The 20,248-nt window shown below is 46.1% G+C and overlaps 3 non-coding genes across 3 annotated transcripts; all 3 read right to left on the bottom strand.

Moving 5' to 3' along the window:
• Positions 1–1,146: 1,146 nt before the first annotated feature.
• On the bottom strand, positions 1,147–1,266 carry LOC148165455 (5S ribosomal RNA). The gene has a single exon (XR_015771464.1). It is a non-coding gene; the product is annotated as a 5S ribosomal RNA (ribosomal RNA).
• Positions 1,267–7,733: 6,467 nt separating this feature from the next.
• LOC148165454 (5S ribosomal RNA) lies at positions 7,734–7,853 on the bottom strand. Its single transcript, XR_015771463.1, has one exon. It is a non-coding gene; the product is annotated as a 5S ribosomal RNA (ribosomal RNA).
• A 12,052-nt stretch (positions 7,854–19,905) lies between these two features.
• LOC148165453 (5S ribosomal RNA) lies at positions 19,906–20,025 on the bottom strand. Its single transcript, XR_015771462.1, has one exon. It is a non-coding gene; the product is annotated as a 5S ribosomal RNA (ribosomal RNA).
• Positions 20,026–20,248: the final 223 nt, after the last annotated feature.

The following is a 20,248-nucleotide window of genomic DNA, read 5'->3' as shown; positions in this document are numbered from 1 at the left end:
CTTATAGCCAATTGAAGATGTCTCGGAATGATACGGGTTTTCTTGTTATCTCTGGCGGCGTTTCCTGCCAATTCGAGAACTTCGGCGGCTAGATATTCCATTACGGCCGCCAAATAAACGGGAGCACCTGCACCCACTCTTTCGGCGTAGTTTCCTTTACGCAGAAGACGATGAATTCTGCCGACGGGAAACTGAAGTCCGGCACGACTGGAACGAGACTTCGCCTTTCCCTTCACTTTACCTCCTTTTCCTCTTCCGGACATGTTGTTATACGATATAAACAGCAAAACACCTACTGCGACTGACACGAAGCGCACTGACAAACGTACGGCTTGAAATAAATGCCGAACGCGGCGAAGGCTAGAAATTTATATGGTCGGTACAGCGCCATCTCGTTAGGGCAATGGTCGAACGACGAACTAAGGCGGAGCGCCTGTTTGTCGCTCGCTCGTTATAAATAGAGGGATTTTAGGTGTGCGGCGTTTTAGATCGAGTATACTCGTCGTAACGTGCACGTCGTGTCTGTCTCGTTTTCTGTTTTTAAACGTTTTTTTAACTCGACGACTAGAAGAGAATGCCACCCAAGACCAGCGGTAAGGCGGCCAAGAAGGCCGGAAAAGCTCAAAAGAACATCTCGAAGAGCGACAAGAAAAAGAAGCGCAGGAGGAAGGAGAGTTACGCCATCTACATTTACAAGGTGTTGAAGCAGGTCCATCCCGATACCGGTATCTCCAGCAAGGCTATGTCTATCATGAACAGTTTCGTGAACGACATCTTCGAACGTATAGCTGCTGAAGCCAGTCGCCTCGCTCATTACAACAAACGTTCGACCATAACCAGCAGGGAGATCCAGACGGCGGTGCGTCTTCTTTTGCCCGGTGAATTGGCGAAGCACGCCGTTTCTGAAGGAACCAAGGCCGTCACCAAATACACCAGTTCAAAATAAATCCTCCTCGAGCAGCTTGGAAGTTGGTTGGAAAAAAAAGAAAAAAAATCGGTTCTTTTCAGAACCACAAATTCAACTCGAACGAATTAAAAATTTTCGTCTTCATACTATATAAGTTCCTGAGAGAAAATATAAATAGTGAAAAATATATTTAAAAAAAGTTTGACATCAGAAATGTTAATAAAAAAAGAAAAGAGTAGAGACAACGGCACGCGGTGTTCCCAAGCGGTCACCCATCCAAGTACTGACCGCGCCCGACGTTGCTTGACTTCGGTGATCGGACGAGAACCGGTAGTTTTCAACGTGGTATGGTCGTTGCCTGGTAAAATTTTCCAAGATGGTACGTTGACGATTTTTTGTGATTGTTCGATCGTTTGGATGTGACATTTTTCGATGGTACACATGTCAGAAAATGTACAAGATTTAAAAGAAGAAAAAAAAAAAATTTTTTTTTGCGAGTCGTTTTTTAGTTTTTTTTTTGCGACAAAATGACGAAAAAAAAAAACTCGTATGAGGCGTTAAATTAAATTGTTCGTTTGACGATCTCAACGAGTCACTTGCGATTAACGTAATTTAAAATTTGAGAACTTACTTACTCACTTGCTTGCTTAGATGGAAATAGCACCCACTTGAAGTAAACGCCGACACGGACCGGAGATGAATAAACTCCGAACGGACGGGGTTAATTCATGAACTGACCGTAGTACGGTCGAAGGTTCGCCGCCGCCGCTACCTGCTTTCTTTCTTAGAACTGATAACAGAGTTGGTTTCTTTGTCTGTTCATTCATCGAAATTCCCACCACTCTGGCCGGGCCGGGCGGGGTGGGTGTGTGTTGTTTCATGATTTGTTCTCTTCTCGATTTATTCTTTTTCCGACGTCGTTCGATTCATAGAGATGTTTTCGTCGAAAGTGTGGTCGCGTTTACATTGCATTAAAATTTAATTTGTTCCAGTGCGACGATGAAACAAGAAAAAAGTTTCAAGTAAGTACGCACGCACGCACACCTACATATTTCATTTTTTAAATCTTTCGACGTTCGTAGTTTCTGCTCGAAATGTCGACTAATAGTAGGGAATGTTTTGTTGATTTGTTTGTTTTTCGTTTTTGAGAAGAACAAATGAAAATTTCGTTGGATTTCTGTCGACCGACGACCGACTGAAAATCCGCCGACATCGACGTAGTTTTATTTAGAGTGTCTGAAAAATGCAAACAATGCAAGATTTCCGTATTTTTGTTGGTTTGTGGTGTTTGGGGAGTTTTTTTTATGATTATAAAATGGTTTCGTCGAGAAAAATTGCTTCTTTCGCAATGAATTGGCAAGAAAAATTAAAAAACTCGTCCGTTCCCGTCGCTGGATGTTCGACGGTGGTCCGTCTGATTTTCCCTTTATTTTCGTAAAATTGACGAGAATTTCGCCGTCAAAACTGTTTTCGGTGATGTTTCGATGATGGGATTTCGTCGTGTGAGGTAATTTTTGAGGAAAAAATGTCGATTTTGCGAAAAAAGTCGTTCGAAAAGTCCGTTCGTCGTACAAATTCGTTTCTCATGGTCGAGTCCGAAATTGACATCGTTTTTTTTTCCGACCTGTTCGTCAAGATCGTTTTCAAAAATCAACTCCTACGAAAGGCGAAGGTTTTATCTTCGTTCTTGAAAAAATTCGACCTTCTCGGACGTCATCTTCGACCGTTTGTGAATTTTTTTCCTACACTCTGCAGGTTCGTCGGTCGTCGCTCCGATCCGTGCTGCGTCTCTTTGCGAGGCGATTTTCGAAAAGATCGCACGTACTTTTCGACCGATTCGTTCGTGAAACTTGTAGAGGATGCTTCCAAGTTTGTCTGGTCGAAAGCGGAACTTTCCTGTTATTCGTGGAAAACGCGTAACGTCGGCGTCGAACTTGGATGTCATCTCCTTGTTTCGGAGGGTCTTTGTTCGAGTCGACGTTCGATCGGTCCTTGTTCGCTTTTGGAGGTCGGCTGGTCGTCCGGGAAAACTTGAGGTTATTCAGGAGGCCATCGCCGACCGAATCGCTCATGTTCCCGCACCCGGAGGCGGTGATCTTCGCGTAAAGAGAACGATGCCATCACGCGAAAGCTGTATTCGAGGCCCACTGAATTTTCTAACTCGACGAGAAGGCTCTCGTTTAGTCCGCGGTCCGCGCGTTTTCGAACGCGCCAACACTTTGACTTTGGCGCCCAATTCGTTCTGTAAAGTTCATTCGTTCTTTCACCGAAGAATAAGCCTACCTATAATAAAAAGAAAAAAACGCGCGCGCGATAGACGAAAATATGGCCGACGTAGAAAATCAAGCAGCTTCGACGGTCGCCGGTGCCACTTCCGGCTCCTCACCGGTGAAGAAGGAGAAGAAGCCCAAAAATCCGAGAAGCAAACCTTCTCATCCGCCCACTTCGGAGATGGTCACCAACGCCATCAAAGGCTTGAAGGAACGCGGCGGTTCTTCGTTGCAGGCGATCAAGAAATATGTCGCGGCCAACTACAAAGTCGACGCGGAAAAATTTGCGCCTTTCATCAAGAAGTACCTTAAGGGCGCCGTCGCATCCGGTTCGTTGGTCCAAACCAAAGGAAAAGGAGCTTCCGGTTCGTTCAAGTTGGCTTCTGCCGTCACCGGTGCAGCTAAGGCTCCGTCCGCCACGAAAAAGAGATCTGCCGCTGCGACCGCGTCGTCATCGGCGAAATCCAAGAAGACGGGCGTTGCTAAACGTTCCGTCGCGTCAGCGCCGACGTCCGCCGAAAAAGGATCCGCCTCAAAAGCCGGTAAGAAGGCCGCCCCCGCCGCTTCGGCCAAGTCTAAGAAAACTGCCGCCGAAAAGAAGAGCGTCGCCGTATCGAAGGCTAGAAAGGCTGCGTCCGCTCCCGAAAAGAAAGCCAGCGCCGCCTCCAGATCGCCCGTCAAACCCAAGACGCCATCGAAAGCGAAGAAATCCAACAAGGCCGGTCCAACCAAGAAACCGAAAGCGCCGAAACCGAAAACGGCCAAAGCCGTCACCGTCAAAGCGAAAAAAACCGCTTCACCCAAGAGAAAGAAGTGAAAAGTCGACGACGATGATTTAATTTTTTCAACGACGACGACGTCCTGGTGGTTTCGGGAACGTGCTCCGATCGTATATATCGACGTAGGGGCACCATCGATACAAATAAATGGCCCTTTTCAGGGCCACAATTATTTTCAAGAAACGAACGAAAGATTCGCTTGGACAATGCACATTCTGTTGAGGAGATACATACTTTCATTTGATTTTCTTGTCTATTCATTTGACTGTCGAAACAGTGTTATTACAAAGAATGATAAACTTTATTATATAATAATGTTTCAAATAGTCTCAGTTAAAAGAAAATTTAATGTGAAAGAAAAAAGCAAAAGTTTATCGTTTTATGTAAGTACGAATTTTGTGAATAAATCACATAACCTAACTTTTTTTTTTTTTTTTTTTTTTTTTCAATCTCAAAAAGTTGCATGCGCGAACGATAAATTTTCAATTCGTTGGAAAATAATTGTGGTTCTGAAAAGAACCGATTTTTTTTTTCTTCTTTTAACACCTTCGAAGATGAAGAATTTGTTAATTCTAGATGGTCGGATCGGATGGATGGATGGATGGATGGAGGAAATTTAAGCCCTCTCGCCACGAATGCGTCTCGCCAATTGGATGTCTTTCGGCATGATGGTGACACGTTTGGCGTGGATGGCGCACAAGTTGGTGTCTTCGAAGAGGCCGACGAGATAAGCCTCGCTGGCTTCTTGAAGTGCCATCACGGCCGAACTTTGGAAACGGAGATCGGTCTTGAAATCTTGGGCGATCTCTCGGACGAGACGTTGGAAAGGCAGCTTGCGGATCAAAAGTTCAGTGCTCTTTTGATAACGACGAATCTCACGAAGGGCGACCGTACCGGGCCTGTAACGGTGAGGTTTCTTGACACCTCCGGTGGCGGGAGCGCTTTTTCTGGCCGCCTTCGTGGCCAACTGTTTTCTAGGTGCCTTGCCACCGGTAGATTTACGAGCCGTCTGTTTAGTTCTCGCCATCTCGGATATCGGATGAATCAAATGAAAAGAATTAACGTAGGTAGTGGCTTGCTTGCTTGCTTCGACCGAACGACCGACCGTACGTACGAACGTTCGAAAGTCAACTGAAAATTTTCGTCGCGCCAACGGCCGTTTTATAAACTCGATGAGTCATACGGCGACGCCATTGGTGGATTCGTTTTTAACGCGAGGTGGAGCTGCCGTAACTTATAAATAGTCCCGCGGAATGAAATTTTGACGTTAGTTCCATAACGAACTTGGTCGAAGCTACGTCGTTTTGTACGAAGAATTTCCTAATTTTATCAAGATGACCGGTCGTGGTAAAGGTGGCAAAGGATTGGGAAAAGGTGGCGCCAAACGTCATCGCAAAGTTCTACGCGATAACATCCAAGGTATAACGAAACCGGCGATCAGAAGATTGGCTCGTCGTGGTGGTGTGAAACGTATTTCCGGTCTCATCTACGAAGAAACCAGAGGTGTGTTGAAGGTCTTCCTCGAGAACGTCATCCGTGACGCCGTAACTTACACCGAACACGCAAAACGTAAGACCGTCACCGCCATGGACGTCGTCTACGCCCTGAAACGTCAAGGTCGTACCCTTTACGGTTTCGGCGGTTAATTTTATCATTTTATGACGTGTATCCGCATCCTCAGAGGAATAACAACAAACCCCCCGCAGGCAAGCAAACAAACAAACAAAAAAAAACGGTTCTTTTCAGAACCACAAAATAAATCAAACGAATTAAATATGTTGCTCAATTGTGTGTTTGTCTTCAAATCGAAATGAAAATCGTACGGAGTGAGTGATCATTTTAATTTGTGATCCAGGCGGCGACTTTGACAATTTTGACAGCAGTTTTAGGTTAGAATGACCATCGTTAAAAGAACGTTTTTGCCACGAAGAGTATATTTGAGGTTATGTCCAATATGGGGTAGAGTTACTCTCCTCAGACGTGACTTGAAACAAAATCTCATAGCAAATAAAACGATTGATTGTAGTATTACGGCTCACCGCTGACGACTGCTGCTGCAAGAAATTATCGAGACGGAGAGCACGTATAGGCGACCGGTGTGTGTGTGTATGTTCTTAACAGATTAATGTGCGAAATGTGAAGAAATTTACGACGAATCGGAATGTTTCTTGAATTAGATAATCAATAAATTATTATAGATAGAGTTGTCGAGTTCGTGCTTTAGTCGGGCATTGAATTTTTCTAAAAATTACGATGAAAAGTCGTAAAAATCATCTTTCTTGGTTGAATGTAATCGAAAATCTTCCGTTCAGTCTACGCTCGTATAATGAATTAATTGATCGGTTTAACTTTAAAATATCTAAAAGACTTTTTAACATGATTCTCATAGGTTGTTGTATTTTGGCGAAAAAATCAATTCGTTCGAGTTGAATTTTTGGCCCTGAGAAGGGCCGATGTGAAGATGGTTTTTATAAAAGTTTTTGTTTTTCGTTCGAGATGACGGCGGCGAAGAATTAAATTTAAGGCTTCTTTTCGGTCTTCTTGGGCAACAACACCGCCTGGATGTTGGGCAAGACACCGCCTTGGGCGATGGTAACGCCGGAAAGGAGCTTGTTTAACTCCTCGTCGTTCCTTATAGCCAATTGAAGATGTCTCGGAATGATACGGGTTTTCTTGTTATCTCTGGCGGCGTTTCCTGCCAATTCGAGAACTTCGGCGGCTAGATATTCCATTACGGCCGCCAAATAAACGGGAGCACCTGCACCCACTCTTTCGGCGTAGTTTCCTTTACGCAGAAGACGATGAATTCTGCCGACGGGAAACTGAAGTCCGGCACGACTGGAACGAGACTTCGCCTTTCCCTTCACTTTACCTCCTTTTCCTCTTCCGGACATGTTGTTATACGATATAAACAGCAAAACACCTACTGCGACTGACACGAAGCGCACTGACAAACGTACGGCTTGAAATAAATGCCGAACGCGGCGAAGGCTAGAAATTTATATGGTCGGTACAGCGCCATCTCGTTAGGGCAATGGTCGAACGACGAACTAAGGCGGAGCGCCTGTTTGTCGCTCGCTCGTTATAAATAGAGGGATTTTAGGTGTGCGGCGTTTTAGATCGAGTATACTCGTCGTAACGTGCACGTCGTGTCTGTCTCGTTTTCTGTTTTTAAACGTTTTTTTAACTCGACGACTAGAAGAGAATGCCACCCAAGACCAGCGGTAAGGCGGCCAAGAAGGCCGGAAAAGCTCAAAAGAACATCTCGAAGAGCGACAAGAAAAAGAAGCGCAGGAGGAAGGAGAGTTACGCCATCTACATTTACAAGGTGTTGAAGCAGGTCCATCCCGATACCGGTATCTCCAGCAAGGCTATGTCTATCATGAACAGTTTCGTGAACGACATCTTCGAACGTATAGCTGCTGAAGCCAGTCGCCTCGCTCATTACAACAAACGTTCGACCATAACCAGCAGGGAGATCCAGACGGCGGTGCGTCTTCTTTTGCCCGGTGAATTGGCGAAGCACGCCGTTTCTGAAGGAACCAAGGCCGTCACCAAATACACCAGTTCAAAATAAATCCTCCTCGAGCAGCTTGGAAGTTGGTTGGAAAAAAAAGAAAAAAAATCGGTTCTTTTCAGAACCACAAATTCAACTCGAACGAATTAAAAATTTTCGTCTTCATACTATATAAGTTCCTGAGAGAAAATATAAATAGTGAAAAATATATTTAAAAAAAGTTTGACATCAGAAATGTTAATAAAAAAAGAAAAGAGTAGAGACAACGGCACGCGGTGTTCCCAAGCGGTCACCCATCCAAGTACTGACCGCGCCCGACGTTGCTTGACTTCGGTGATCGGACGAGAACCGGTAGTTTTCAACGTGGTATGGTCGTTGCCTGGTAAAATTTTCCAAGATGGTACGTTGACGATTTTTTGTGATTGTTCGATCGTTTGGATGTGACATTTTTCGATGGTACACATGTCAGAAAATGTACAAGATTTAAAAGAAGAAAAAAAAAAAATTTTTTTTTGCGAGTCGTTTTTTAGTTTTTTTTTTGCGACAAAATGACGAAAAAAAAAAACTCGTATGAGGCGTTAAATTAAATTGTTCGTTTGACGATCTCAACGAGTCACTTGCGATTAACGTAATTTAAAATTTGAGAACTTACTTACTCACTTGCTTGCTTAGATGGAAATAGCACCCACTTGAAGTAAACGCCGACACGGACCGGAGATGAATAAACTCCGAACGGACGGGGTTAATTCATGAACTGACCGTAGTACGGTCGAAGGTTCGCCGCCGCCGCTACCTGCTTTCTTTCTTAGAACTGATAACAGAGTTGGTTTCTTTGTCTGTTCATTCATCGAAATTCCCACCACTCTGGCCGGGCCGGGCGGGGTGGGTGTGTGTTGTTTCATGATTTGTTCTCTTCTCGATTTATTCTTTTTCCGACGTCGTTCGATTCATAGAGATGTTTTCGTCGAAAGTGTGGTCGCGTTTACATTGCATTAAAATTTAATTTGTTCCAGTGCGACGATGAAACAAGAAAAAAGTTTCAAGTAAGTACGCACGCACGCACACCTACATATTTCATTTTTTAAATCTTTCGACGTTCGTAGTTTCTGCTCGAAATGTCGACTAATAGTAGGGAATGTTTTGTTGATTTGTTTGTTTTTCGTTTTTGAGAAGAACAAATGAAAATTTCGTTGGATTTCTGTCGACCGACGACCGACTGAAAATCCGCCGACATCGACGTAGTTTTATTTAGAGTGTCTGAAAAATGCAAACAATGCAAGATTTCCGTATTTTTGTTGGTTTGTGGTGTTTGGGGAGTTTTTTTTATGATTATAAAATGGTTTCGTCGAGAAAAATTGCTTCTTTCGCAATGAATTGGCAAGAAAAATTAAAAAACTCGTCCGTTCCCGTCGCTGGATGTTCGACGGTGGTCCGTCTGATTTTCCCTTTATTTTCGTAAAATTGACGAGAATTTCGCCGTCAAAACTGTTTTCGGTGATGTTTCGATGATGGGATTTCGTCGTGTGAGGTAATTTTTGAGGAAAAAATGTCGATTTTGCGAAAAAAGTCGTTCGAAAAGTCCGTTCGTCGTACAAATTCGTTTCTCATGGTCGAGTCCGAAATTGACATCGTTTTTTTTCCGACCTGTTCGTCAAGATCGTTTTCAAAAATCAACTCCTACGAAAGGCGAAGGTTTTATCTTCGTTCTTGAAAAAATTCGACCTTCTCGGACGTCATCTTCGACCGTTTGTGAATTTTTTTCCTACACTCTGCAGGTTCGTCGGTCGTCGCTCCGATCCGTGCTGCGTCTCTTTGCGAGGCGATTTTCGAAAAGATCGCACGTACTTTTCGACCGATTCGTTCGTGAAACTTGTAGAGGATGCTTCCAAGTTTGTCTGGTCGAAAGCGGAACTTTCCTGTTATTCGTGGAAAACGCGTAACGTCGGCGTCGAACTTGGATGTCATCTCCTTGTTTCGGAGGGTCTTTGTTCGAGTCGACGTTCGATCGGTCCTTGTTCGCTTTTGGAGGTCGGCTGGTCGTCCGGGAAAACTTGAGGTTATTCAGGAGGCCATCGCCGACCGAATCGCTCATGTTCCCGCACCCGGAGGCGGTGATCTTCGCGTAAAGAGAACGATGCCATCACGCGAAAGCTGTATTCGAGTAGTAGTAAAATGTAGTTTATTCAGCAGTTGTACAGTCATGTGATACAAATTGACAAAAGATGTTAAAAACAAGCTGCTGAAAGCGCCGCTATAGGCTTGTGCCTCTTCAGCGCTGTGTACATGGTGATTGTGTTGGTACAAAAAAGAAAAAAATTAACATGTTTATCAGAGTACAAAAAAATTAATTGATTGATTGCGTGTATTGGTGTCTTCGGTGACGTGTGAAGAAGAAGGTGCATCCTGAAGCGTCCACGGCCGACTTATCGACGTGATTCCCGCATTTGCGCAGAGTACATAGGAAAACCGTGGAAAACCTATGTCGGAATCGTCTCGCGGATGCAGCGAAGAAAGGTGAAATGAGGAAACTGAGTGAAGAATGGCTGTTTGTGGGTTCCGAGAAGCCGATGGTCGCGCTGTCCATTCTCCGCCACTTCCTGTTGCCAACCTTGGACGTCGAGACGACCTTGGGTGGCTTCGGGGATGGCGGCCGTTGTCCTGCGCGGCGTGGCAATCTCAACTGGAACAAAAAACAAACGGCAGAAAACAGAAAACAAGATTGTGTGTGTGTGTGTGTGTGTGTGGTTTTGTGTTTATGGAAACTGCAGAAAAAAGAAGAGAAAAGAGTATGAATTGGAGAAAGAAATAGGAAAGATGGGAAGTGCAGCTTCGAGGTTTTTGGTCGACTTGTTTTCCGTTGCGGCGATCGGGCGAGAAATTGAATTTGTGAGACGGGAGACTTGCGTCGTGGAACAGAGAGAGAGAGAGACTTGGCGCTGGATTGAGTGTTGGATTACACACGATCGGAATGCGGTTGTGGAATTACGCTGGCGGAGCAGCGGTGAAGGTTCGTTGTCCGAGGTGGACAGGGCCGGCTTAGGTTTGCTTTCAGCTGTTGTTGTTTCGGGGCGGTGGGAAATTTGCCCCGAAAATTTGTGGAGGGCGTAACGAAAGTGGAGTTTCGTCAATGATGTTAGTTAAACCTGGAGAAGATTCGAAAAAGAGCGAATGTGCCTGGATGAGGGCGCTGGGAAGATGGATTTTCTTCTGCCTTGGTTTGACTGGAAATCTCCTCTGGTCGCGACCTGTGGGAGCAAATGGAGTAAGCCAGTGTTCAAAAATCGTGTTCTTCGCCAATGCGCTGTTGCTCCGAAGGGAGCGTTGCACATACGACGCCTGGAGTTTGATGAGACGTTCCAGGATTGGTTGGGTCCGTGTGATCTCGGGCAACTGGGCTGAAGGGTACCTAGGACTTAGGCGGAAAATTTTTCTCAAGATTTTTCTTTCGCACGACGCGATGGACTCCAAACTGGATCGGTCAAGAGAGGCTAAAAGGGCTGATTTAAATTCGAAAAGAGGTCTGATGTACATCTTGTAAGTGTGGAGGAGGGTTGGGGGTGAACACCCCCTGAGTCCACCCCTTAACCTGGAAATTAAGCCAACTCTTTTTCTGACCTTGGAGATTGTGTTTTTGAGATCGGGAGAAGAAAGGGAGCCGTATCTGTGGAATTCCACACCCAAGTATCGAACACTGTCCTTTAGCGGAATTTCTTTGTTCCAGAGAGTGAGCTGGACGTTTCTTGGAAAGAATTTCTTCGCTCTCGTCTGCTTTCCATTTCTGAAAAGGACGGCTGATGACTTCTCTGGATTTGGTGAAATTCGCCATTTCGAGGCCCATTCCTGGATGGTGTCGAGGACGCTCTGGGCATCGTTTGCCGCTCTCAAAGAGGTGGTGTTTCCGGCCCAAAGTGCTGTGTCATCCGCGAATTGAAACGTTCTTATTGTTTCGTTGTTTACTGCCGGAAAATCGTGGCAGTAAATCAGGTAAAGAAGTGGCGAGATGACTGAACCTTGGGGAACTCCCGCTTCGATTTCGATCGGTTCCGAGAGTTCTTTTCCGACTTTGATTTTGACGGTCCTGTTCGTGAGGAATGAATCGATGAGGCCGGTGAATCTGTCCGAGAATTTGAGGGTCTTGAGTTTCTGAATTATCCCAGCGTGCCAAACTCGGTCAAATGCCTTCTCAATGTCTAAAAAGACACCAACAACACACTGTCCCGAGTTTAAGTACCTTGCGATGTCAGTCTGCAATGCTACGAGAGGATCGGTGGTGGATCGACTTGCCCGAAAACCAAATTGTGGGTCAGGCAGTATTCGATTCCGTTCACATCTGTCGCTGAGTCTTAGGGTAATAATTCTTTCGAATATTTTGCCTATCGAGCACAGGAGCGTGATGGGACGGTAAGAGTTGGGATCCTCTGTAGGCTTGCCAGGTTTCGAAATTGCTATGGCCAACCCGCTTTTCCAGTCCTTAGGAAAGTAGGAGGCGTCCAGACAATTGTTGAAAATCTGACATATTGCAGCAATGACTTCATTGGGAATTTTCTTCAGAGTGAGGTTGTTCACTTGATCCGGACCTGGAGCTTTTCGCGTCTTGAGGGCTGAGATTGTCGCCTTGATCTGACCTGGAGTGACCGGATCAAGCAGTTCGTCTTCTTCCTGGGCGTCTTCGCGGTCTTGTTGCGAGAGAAAGATGGTGGAACTGCGCAAGCGCTTCCTGAATTTTTCTCTGAAAGCTTCTGTTCTTTTGATGTGATTTTCATCGTGCCGTGGGTCTTCTGGAATTCGGAATGAATTCTTGAAGTGGTTGGCGAACGCTTCAGATTTTTCTTTGTCGGAAATCATGACGTCATTTCCGACCTTCAGGTGGTTGCGAGTTCTCGTTTTCTGGCCGGTCAAGACCTTGAACTTGTGCCAGAAACTGGCGCCGTTTCGGAAGTCGAGTTCTGAACACGCTTGAATCCATTGGTTTTCTCGGTGTTTGTTGATCATTAGCCGAATCTTGGCATTTAATCTGTTCCACTCGGTCTTGATGTTTGGATCTCGTGAAGCGACGAATTCTCTGTAGATTCTGCGCTTTTGTCGGATCAGTGAAACGATGTAGGGCGGGAGAGGCTTTTTCGTGGGATTAATTAATTTCTCGGGAGTCGAGTCGAGGACACATGATTGGATGTGTTGGGTGAGGTCAGCGACTTGTTTGTCGATGACGTCAGGATTGCGTGTTTCGAGAATTGAAGGCAGCCGCTCGATGCAGGTGGCTGAAAACTGGTTCCAATTTGTTCGCTTGAAATCTCGAATTTTAACCAGCGATGGAATTGCGGTCACGGGCCTACCTAAATTAATTTCGACGATGATCGGAACGTGATCAGATGTTATTGTTGTGCCGATGGTCGCTTCCTCGCTGCACCTGTGTGAGAATGAGTCATGCACAAGAATGTGATCGATGTTTGATGCCCCATTGTTGCTTAGAAAAGTCGGTTGACAATTTCTGATGCGACAAATGGAGAGACTCTGCGTTGCGTTGAGGAGGATGCGGCCGTTGGAATTTGTGTAGGTGTCGCCGAAATCTGCATGACGCGCATTGAAGTCACCTAGAATTATCGAATTTTCGATCGAAGCGACAAAGGTTAAAAAGTTAAGACTCAAGCGGGAACCTGGAGGAACGTAAATTGAAAAAACGGTTAAAACAAAATCGTCGATGTTCACTTGGGCTGCAACGCATTCAAGATTCTGAAAATTAATTGGCAGAGCGAATTGTTTAAAACCGTAGACGTTCTTGACGAGAAGAGCCACTCCTCGATGATTGGGACCTGCAGGTGTCACTGACGGACGGTGGATGGCATTGAAACCTCTGAAATTCGGAAGACTTGGAGATTTTGTCTCGGTCAAAGCGAGAATGGAAATTTTGTCAGTGACAATGAAATTTTCGACGGCTGCCTTTTTGCGGCGGATGCCGCAACAGTTAACGGTAGCGACCTTGACCTTTTCAGCCACACTTGTTCACTGAGACGTGGAGATTTGAACCGGAGAAGTTGAAGATTACTTCCCGGTTAAAGAAGAGTTTGGCGTGTCGCTTGATGTTTTCAGCGACCAGGACTCGACGTTCAGGGAATGAGTTCACCAGGGTGTAACTCAGCATCCTGACGAGGTTGTCGATGTGGGGGACTTCCTCGGGTTTTTTGGGAGGAGGAAGGGGGGTGTCCAGCGGGTTGATCCTCTGGACCGGGGCTCCGGGGACGACCGGAGTTTGCCTGGCTGGACACCGGAGTGAAAAGGCGAGATGTTGTCCGTTACAGTTAGCACAACGAGTTTCCTCGCTGGTGCAAGCTGAGAGACGGTGCGGACCTCCGCATTTGGGGCATTTCACCTGATTTTGTGGGCAGGTGTTTTGAGTGTGACCCACGCCTTGGCAGCGTGGGCACATTGCTGGAATTGGGGCGGGCACGTGGGAAGGTTCGCAACGGCGAACCTTGAAAAAGACCACCAACCCTTTTTTGAGGAGGGCGTCCAGAGAGGGTTGGTGACGAGTCACCAACCGGAAGAGACGTGTTGGGCGATTTGTCGCCCGGGACTTGATCCTCCAGGTCCTTTCGACCTGGAGCTCTGCCTCCGCGCAGGCCTCGAGAACGTCTCTCTCGTTGATGTCGAGGTCGACGTCTCGCATGACGCATGAGAAGGTCGGGTTGGTGGGTGGATTTCTTGGCCGGGCAGTTTTTTGTGCCTTTATGGCCGAAGAAATCCGACAGTCGGGGGTTCCAAACTGGTCCTGCAACATCTGAAGGTGTTGTTGTTGAGGAGCAATTGTTGTTGTGAAAGTGGCTTTTCCATCCCTGAAGACGTTTAGGGATGAAATTTTGATCGCCGACGCTTTGAGAGCGTTGGCCAGCGCCTTTGTCGAGCGGAAATTTGCCGGCAAGTTTTCGATGACAAACTTGTTTTGTGCGGCGGCTCGAGGTTGAGTTTGACGACCCGTCTGGGTGGTCTGGACTGGTGACGTCACTGCTGACGTCACTGGCGGGACTTGTTGCTGACGGCGGCTTCCTGACGAATTGGAAGCCGGTTTGTCGGCAACTTTTGTTTTTGATGATGAGGTGGTGCTTCCGGAAGTGGAAGCGAAAAGCGGGGGAAGAAGAGAAGTCTGGGCTTGGTTGGTGGAGGTTTGAGCTGCTTGTCTCAGGCTAATCAGTTGATTAACCTGCTCTCGAATCGAGAGTAGCTCCTCCAAGGAGGGGTCAATTGGGGGCAAAGGGGTAGCTGCTGGAGGAGGACTCACCGAATTCCTCTCCAGGGGCTGGGTGGTTGTGGGAACTTCGCTCTGGGCTAGCACTGAGGCGTAGCTTCGAGTCTGGCTTCCCTGACTGGTCCTCTGGGTCCTGGGGGCCGGGGTGGGGGGCGTCCTCGAGGTGGACGGGATGGGGTCCTCGAACTGGAGGTCGAGGAGGGAGAGCAGCTCGGACGGCTGCTGGGTTTTCGGACGCTTCGAGGTCCTGGGGATGAAGAGCTCCTCCGAAGAAGACGAGATCGGAGAGCAACTCCGTGTCTTCTTCTTCTTGTTCTTCTTTTTTTTCTTCTGGTTTTTCCCAGAAGAATGTTGTTGGGTTTGCGGGTTGCCTTTCAAGAACGACTCCCCCGCAACGGAAGCCGCTCTCGCCTTGGTGTTGCGCAATTCGCGCATCGCGTATTCTTCGCTCTCTCTGTGACGTCTGCACTGCACGACGTCTGAACTCAGAATGCTCGCTGTATTCGAGGCCCACTGAATTTTCTAACTCGACGAGAAGGCTCTCGTTTAGTCCGCGGTCCGCGCGTTTTCGAACGCGCCAACACTTTGACTTTGGCGCCCAATTCGTTCTGTAAAGTTCATTCGTTCTTTCACCGAAGAATAAGCCTACCTATAATAAAAAGAAAAAAACGCGCGCGCGATAGACGAAAATATGGCCGACGTAGAAAATCAAGCAGCTTCGACGGTCGCCGGTGCCACTTCCGGCTCCTCACCGGTGAAGAAGGAGAAGAAGCCCAAAAATCCGAGAAGCAAACCTTCTCATCCGCCCACTTCGGAGATGGTCACCAACGCCATCAAAGGCTTGAAGGAACGCGGCGGTTCTTCGTTGCAGGCGATCAAGAAATATGTCGCGGCCAACTACAAAGTCGACGCGGAAAAATTTGCGCCTTTCATCAAGAAGTACCTTAAGGGCGCCGTCGCATCCGGTTCGTTGGTCCAAACCAAAGGAAAAGGAGCTTCCGGTTCGTTCAAGTTGGCTTCTGCCGTCACCGGTGCAGCTAAGGCTCCGTCCGCCACGAAAAAGAGATCTGCCGCTGCGACCGCGTCGTCATCGGCGAAATCCAAGAAGACGGGCGTTGCTAAACGTTCCGTCGCGTCAGCGCCGACGTCCGCCGAAAAAGGATCCGCCTCAAAAGCCGGTAAGAAGGCCGCCCCCGCCGCTTCGGCCAAGTCTAAGAAAACTGCCGCCGAAAAGAAGAGCGTCGCCGTATCGAAGGCTAGAAAGGCTGCGTCCGCTCCCGAAAAGAAAGCCAGCGCCGCCTCCAGATCGCCCGTCAAACCCAAGACGCCATCGAAAGCGAAGAAATCCAACAAGGCCGGTCCAACCAAGAAACCGAAAGCGCCGAAACCGAAAACGGCCAAAGCCGTCACCGTCAAAGCGAAAAAAACCGCTTCACCCAAGAGAAAGAAGTGAAAAGTCGACGACGATGATTTAATTTTTTCAACGACGACGACGTCCTGGTGGTTTCGGGAACGTGCTCCGATCGTATATATCGACGTAGGGGCACCATCGATACAAATAAATGGCCCTTTTCAGGGCCACAATTATTTTCAAGAAACGAACGAAAGATTCGCTTGGACAATGCACATTCTGTTGAGGAGATACATACTTTCATTTGATTTTCTTGTCTATTCATTTGACTGTCGAAACAGTGTTATTACAAAGAATGATAAACTTTATTATATAATAATGTTTCAAATAGTCTCAGTTAAAAGAAAATTTAATGTGAAAGAAAAAAGCAAAAGTTTATCGTTTTATGTAAGTACGAATTTTGTGAATAAATCACATAACCTAACTTTTTTTTTTTTTTTTTTTTTTTTTCAATCTCAAAAAGTTGCATGCGCGAACGATAAATTTTCAATTCGTTGGAAAATAATTGTGGTTCTGAAAAGAACCGATTTTTTTTTTCTTCTTTTAACACCTTCGAAGATGAAGAATTTGTTAATTCTAGATGGTCGGATCGGATGGATGGATGGATGGATGGAGGAAATTTAAGCCCTCTCGCCACGAATGCGTCTCGCCAATTGGATGTCTTTCGGCATGATGGTGACACGTTTGGCGTGGATGGCGCACAAGTTGGTGTCTTCGAAGAGGCCGACGAGATAAGCCTCGCTGGCTTCTTGAAGTGCCATCACGGCCGAACTTTGGAAACGGAGATCGGTCTTGAAATCTTGGGCGATCTCTCGGACGAGACGTTGGAAAGGCAGCTTGCGGATCAAAAGTTCAGTGCTCTTTTGATAACGACGAATCTCACGAAGGGCGACCGTACCGGGCCTGTAACGGTGAGGTTTCTTGACACCTCCGGTGGCGGGAGCGCTTTTTCTGGCCGCCTTCGTGGCCAACTGTTTTCTAGGTGCCTTGCCACCGGTAGATTTACGAGCCGTCTGTTTAGTTCTCGCCATCTCGGATATCGGATGAATCAAATGAAAAGAATTAACGTAGGTAGTGGCTTGCTTGCTTGCTTCGACCGAACGACCGACCGTACGTACGAACGTTCGAAAGTCAACTGAAAATTTTCGTCGCGCCAACGGCCGTTTTATAAACTCGATGAGTCATACGGCGACGCCATTGGTGGATTCGTTTTTAACGCGAGGTGGAGCTGCCGTAACTTATAAATAGTCCCGCGGAATGAAATTTTGACGTTAGTTCCATAACGAACTTGGTCGAAGCTACGTCGTTTTGTACGAAGAATTTCCTAATTTTATCAAGATGACCGGTCGTGGTAAAGGTGGCAAAGGATTGGGAAAAGGTGGCGCCAAACGTCATCGCAAAGTTCTACGCGATAACATCCAAGGTATAACGAAACCGGCGATCAGAAGATTGGCTCGTCGTGGTGGTGTGAAACGTATTTCCGGTCTCATCTACGAAGAAACCAGAGGTGTGTTGAAGGTCTTCCTCGAGAACGTCATCCGTGACGCCGTAACTTACACCGAACACGCAAAACGTAAGACCGTCACCGCCATGGACGTCGTCTACGCCCTGAAACGTCAAGGTCGTACCCTTTACGGTTTCGGCGGTTAATTTTATCATTTTATGACGTGTATCCGCATCCTCAGAGGAATAACAACAAACCCCCCGCAGGCAAGCAAACAAACAAACAAAAAAAAACGGTTCTTTTCAGAACCACAAAATAAATCAAACGAATTAAATATGTTGCTCAATTGTGTGTTTGTCTTCAAATCGAAATGAAAATCGTACGGAGTGAGTGATCATTTTAATTTGTGATCCAGGCGGCGACTTTGACAATTTTGACAGCAGTTTTAGGTTAGAATGACCATCGTTAAAAGAACGTTTTTGCCACGAAGAGTATATTTGAGGTTATGTCCAATATGGGGTAGAGTTACTCTCCTCAGACGTGACTTGAAACAAAATCTCATAGCAAATAAAACGATTGATTGTAGTATTACGGCTCACCGCTGACGACTGCTGCTGCAAGAAATTATCGAGACGGAGAGCACGTATAGGCGACCGGTGTGTGTGTGTATGTTCTTAACAGATTAATGTGCGAAATGTGAAGAAATTTACGACGAATCGGAATGTTTCTTGAATTAGATAATCAATAAATTATTATAGATAGAGTTGTCGAGTTCGTGCTTTAGTCGGGCATTGAATTTTTCTAAAAATTACGATGAAAAGTCGTAAAAATCATCTTTCTTGGTTGAATGTAATCGAAAATCTTCCGTTCAGTCTACGCTCGTATAATGAATTAATTGATCGGTTTAACTTTAAAATATCTAAAAGACTTTTTAACATGATTCTCATAGGTTGTTGTATTTTGGCGAAAAAATCAATTCGTTCGAGTTGAATTTTTGGCCCTGAGAAGGGCCGATGTGAAGATGGTTTTTATAAAAGTTTTTGTTTTTCGTTCGAGATGACGGCGGCGAAGAATTAAATTTAAGGCTTCTTTTCGGTCTTCTTGGGCAACAACACCGCCTGGATGTTGGGCAAGACACCGCCTTGGGCGATGGTAACGCCGGAAAGGAGCTTGTTTAACTCCTCGTCGTTCCTTATAGCCAATTGAAGATGTCTCGGAATGATACGGGTTTTCTTGTTATCTCTGGCGGCGTTTCCTGCCAATTCGAGAACTTCGGCGGCTAGATATTCCATTACGGCCGCCAAATAAACGGGAGCACCTGCACCCACTCTTTCGGCGTAGTTTCCTTTACGCAGAAGACGATGAATTCTGCCGACGGGAAACTGAAGTCCGGCACGACTGGAACGAGACTTCGCCTTTCCCTTCACTTTACCTCCTTTTCCTCTTCCGGACATGTTGTTATACGATATAAACAGCAAAACACCTACTGCGACTGACACGAAGCGCACTGACAAACGTACGGCTTGAAATAAATGCCGAACGCGGCGAAGGCTAGAAATTTATATGGTCGGTACAGCGCCATCTCGTTAGGGCAATGGTCGAACGACGAACTAAGGCGGAGCGCCTGTTTGTCGCTCGCTCGTTATAAATAGAGGGATTTTAGGTGTGCGGCGTTTTAGATCGAGTATACTCGTCGTAACGTGCACGTCGTGTCTGTCTCGTTTTCTGTTTTTAAACGTTTTTTTAACTCGACGACTAGAAGAGAATGCCACCCAAGACCAGCGGTAAGGCGGCCAAGAAGGCCGGAAAAGCTCAAAAGAACATCTCGAAGAGCGACAAGAAAAAGAAGCGCAGGAGGAAGGAGAGTTACGCCATCTACATTTACAAGGTGTTGAAGCAGGTCCATCCCGATACCGGTATCTCCAGCAAGGCTATGTCTATCATGAACAGTTTCGTGAACGACATCTTCGAACGTATAGCTGCTGAAGCCAGTCGCCTCGCTCATTACAACAAACGTTCGACCATAACCAGCAGGGAGATCCAGACGGCGGTGCGTCTTCTTTTGCCCGGTGAATTGGCGAAGCACGCCGTTTCTGAAGGAACCAAGGCCGTCACCAAATACACCAGTTCAAAATAAATCCTCCTCGAGCAGCTTGGAAGTTGGTTGGAAAAAAAAGAAAAAAAATCGGTTCTTTTCAGAACCACAAATTCAACTCGAACGAATTAAAAATTTTCGTCTTCATACTATATAAGTTCCTGAGAGAAAATATAAATAGTGAAAAATATATTTAAAAAAAGTTTGACATCAGAAATGTTAATAAAAAAAGAAAAGAGTAGAGACAACGGCACGCGGTGTTCCCAAGCGGTCACCCATCCAAGTACTGACCGCGCCCGACGTTGCTTGACTTCGGTGATCGGACGAGAACCGGTAGTTTTCAACGTGGTATGGTCGTTGCCTGGTAAAATTTTCCAAGATGGTACGTTGACGATTTTTTGTGATTGTTCGATCGTTTGGATGTGACATTTTTCGATGGTACACATGTCAGAAAATGTACAAGATTTAAAAGAAGAAAAAAAAAAAATTTTTTTTTGCGAGTCGTTTTTTAGTTTTTTTTTTGCGACAAAATGACGAAAAAAAAAAACTCGTATGAGGCGTTAAATTAAATTGTTCGTTTGACGA

The sequence above is a fragment of the Gnatocerus cornutus genome, unplaced genomic scaffold, assembly GCF_029298725.1.
Source record: "Gnatocerus cornutus isolate USDA-ARS CGAHR unplaced genomic scaffold, icGnaCorn1.1 ctg00000314.1, whole genome shotgun sequence".
In the NCBI taxonomy this organism is placed as follows: Eukaryota; Metazoa; Arthropoda; class Insecta; order Coleoptera; family Tenebrionidae; genus Gnatocerus; species Gnatocerus cornutus.
This window is presented reverse-complemented; position numbering and strand designations above follow the sequence as displayed.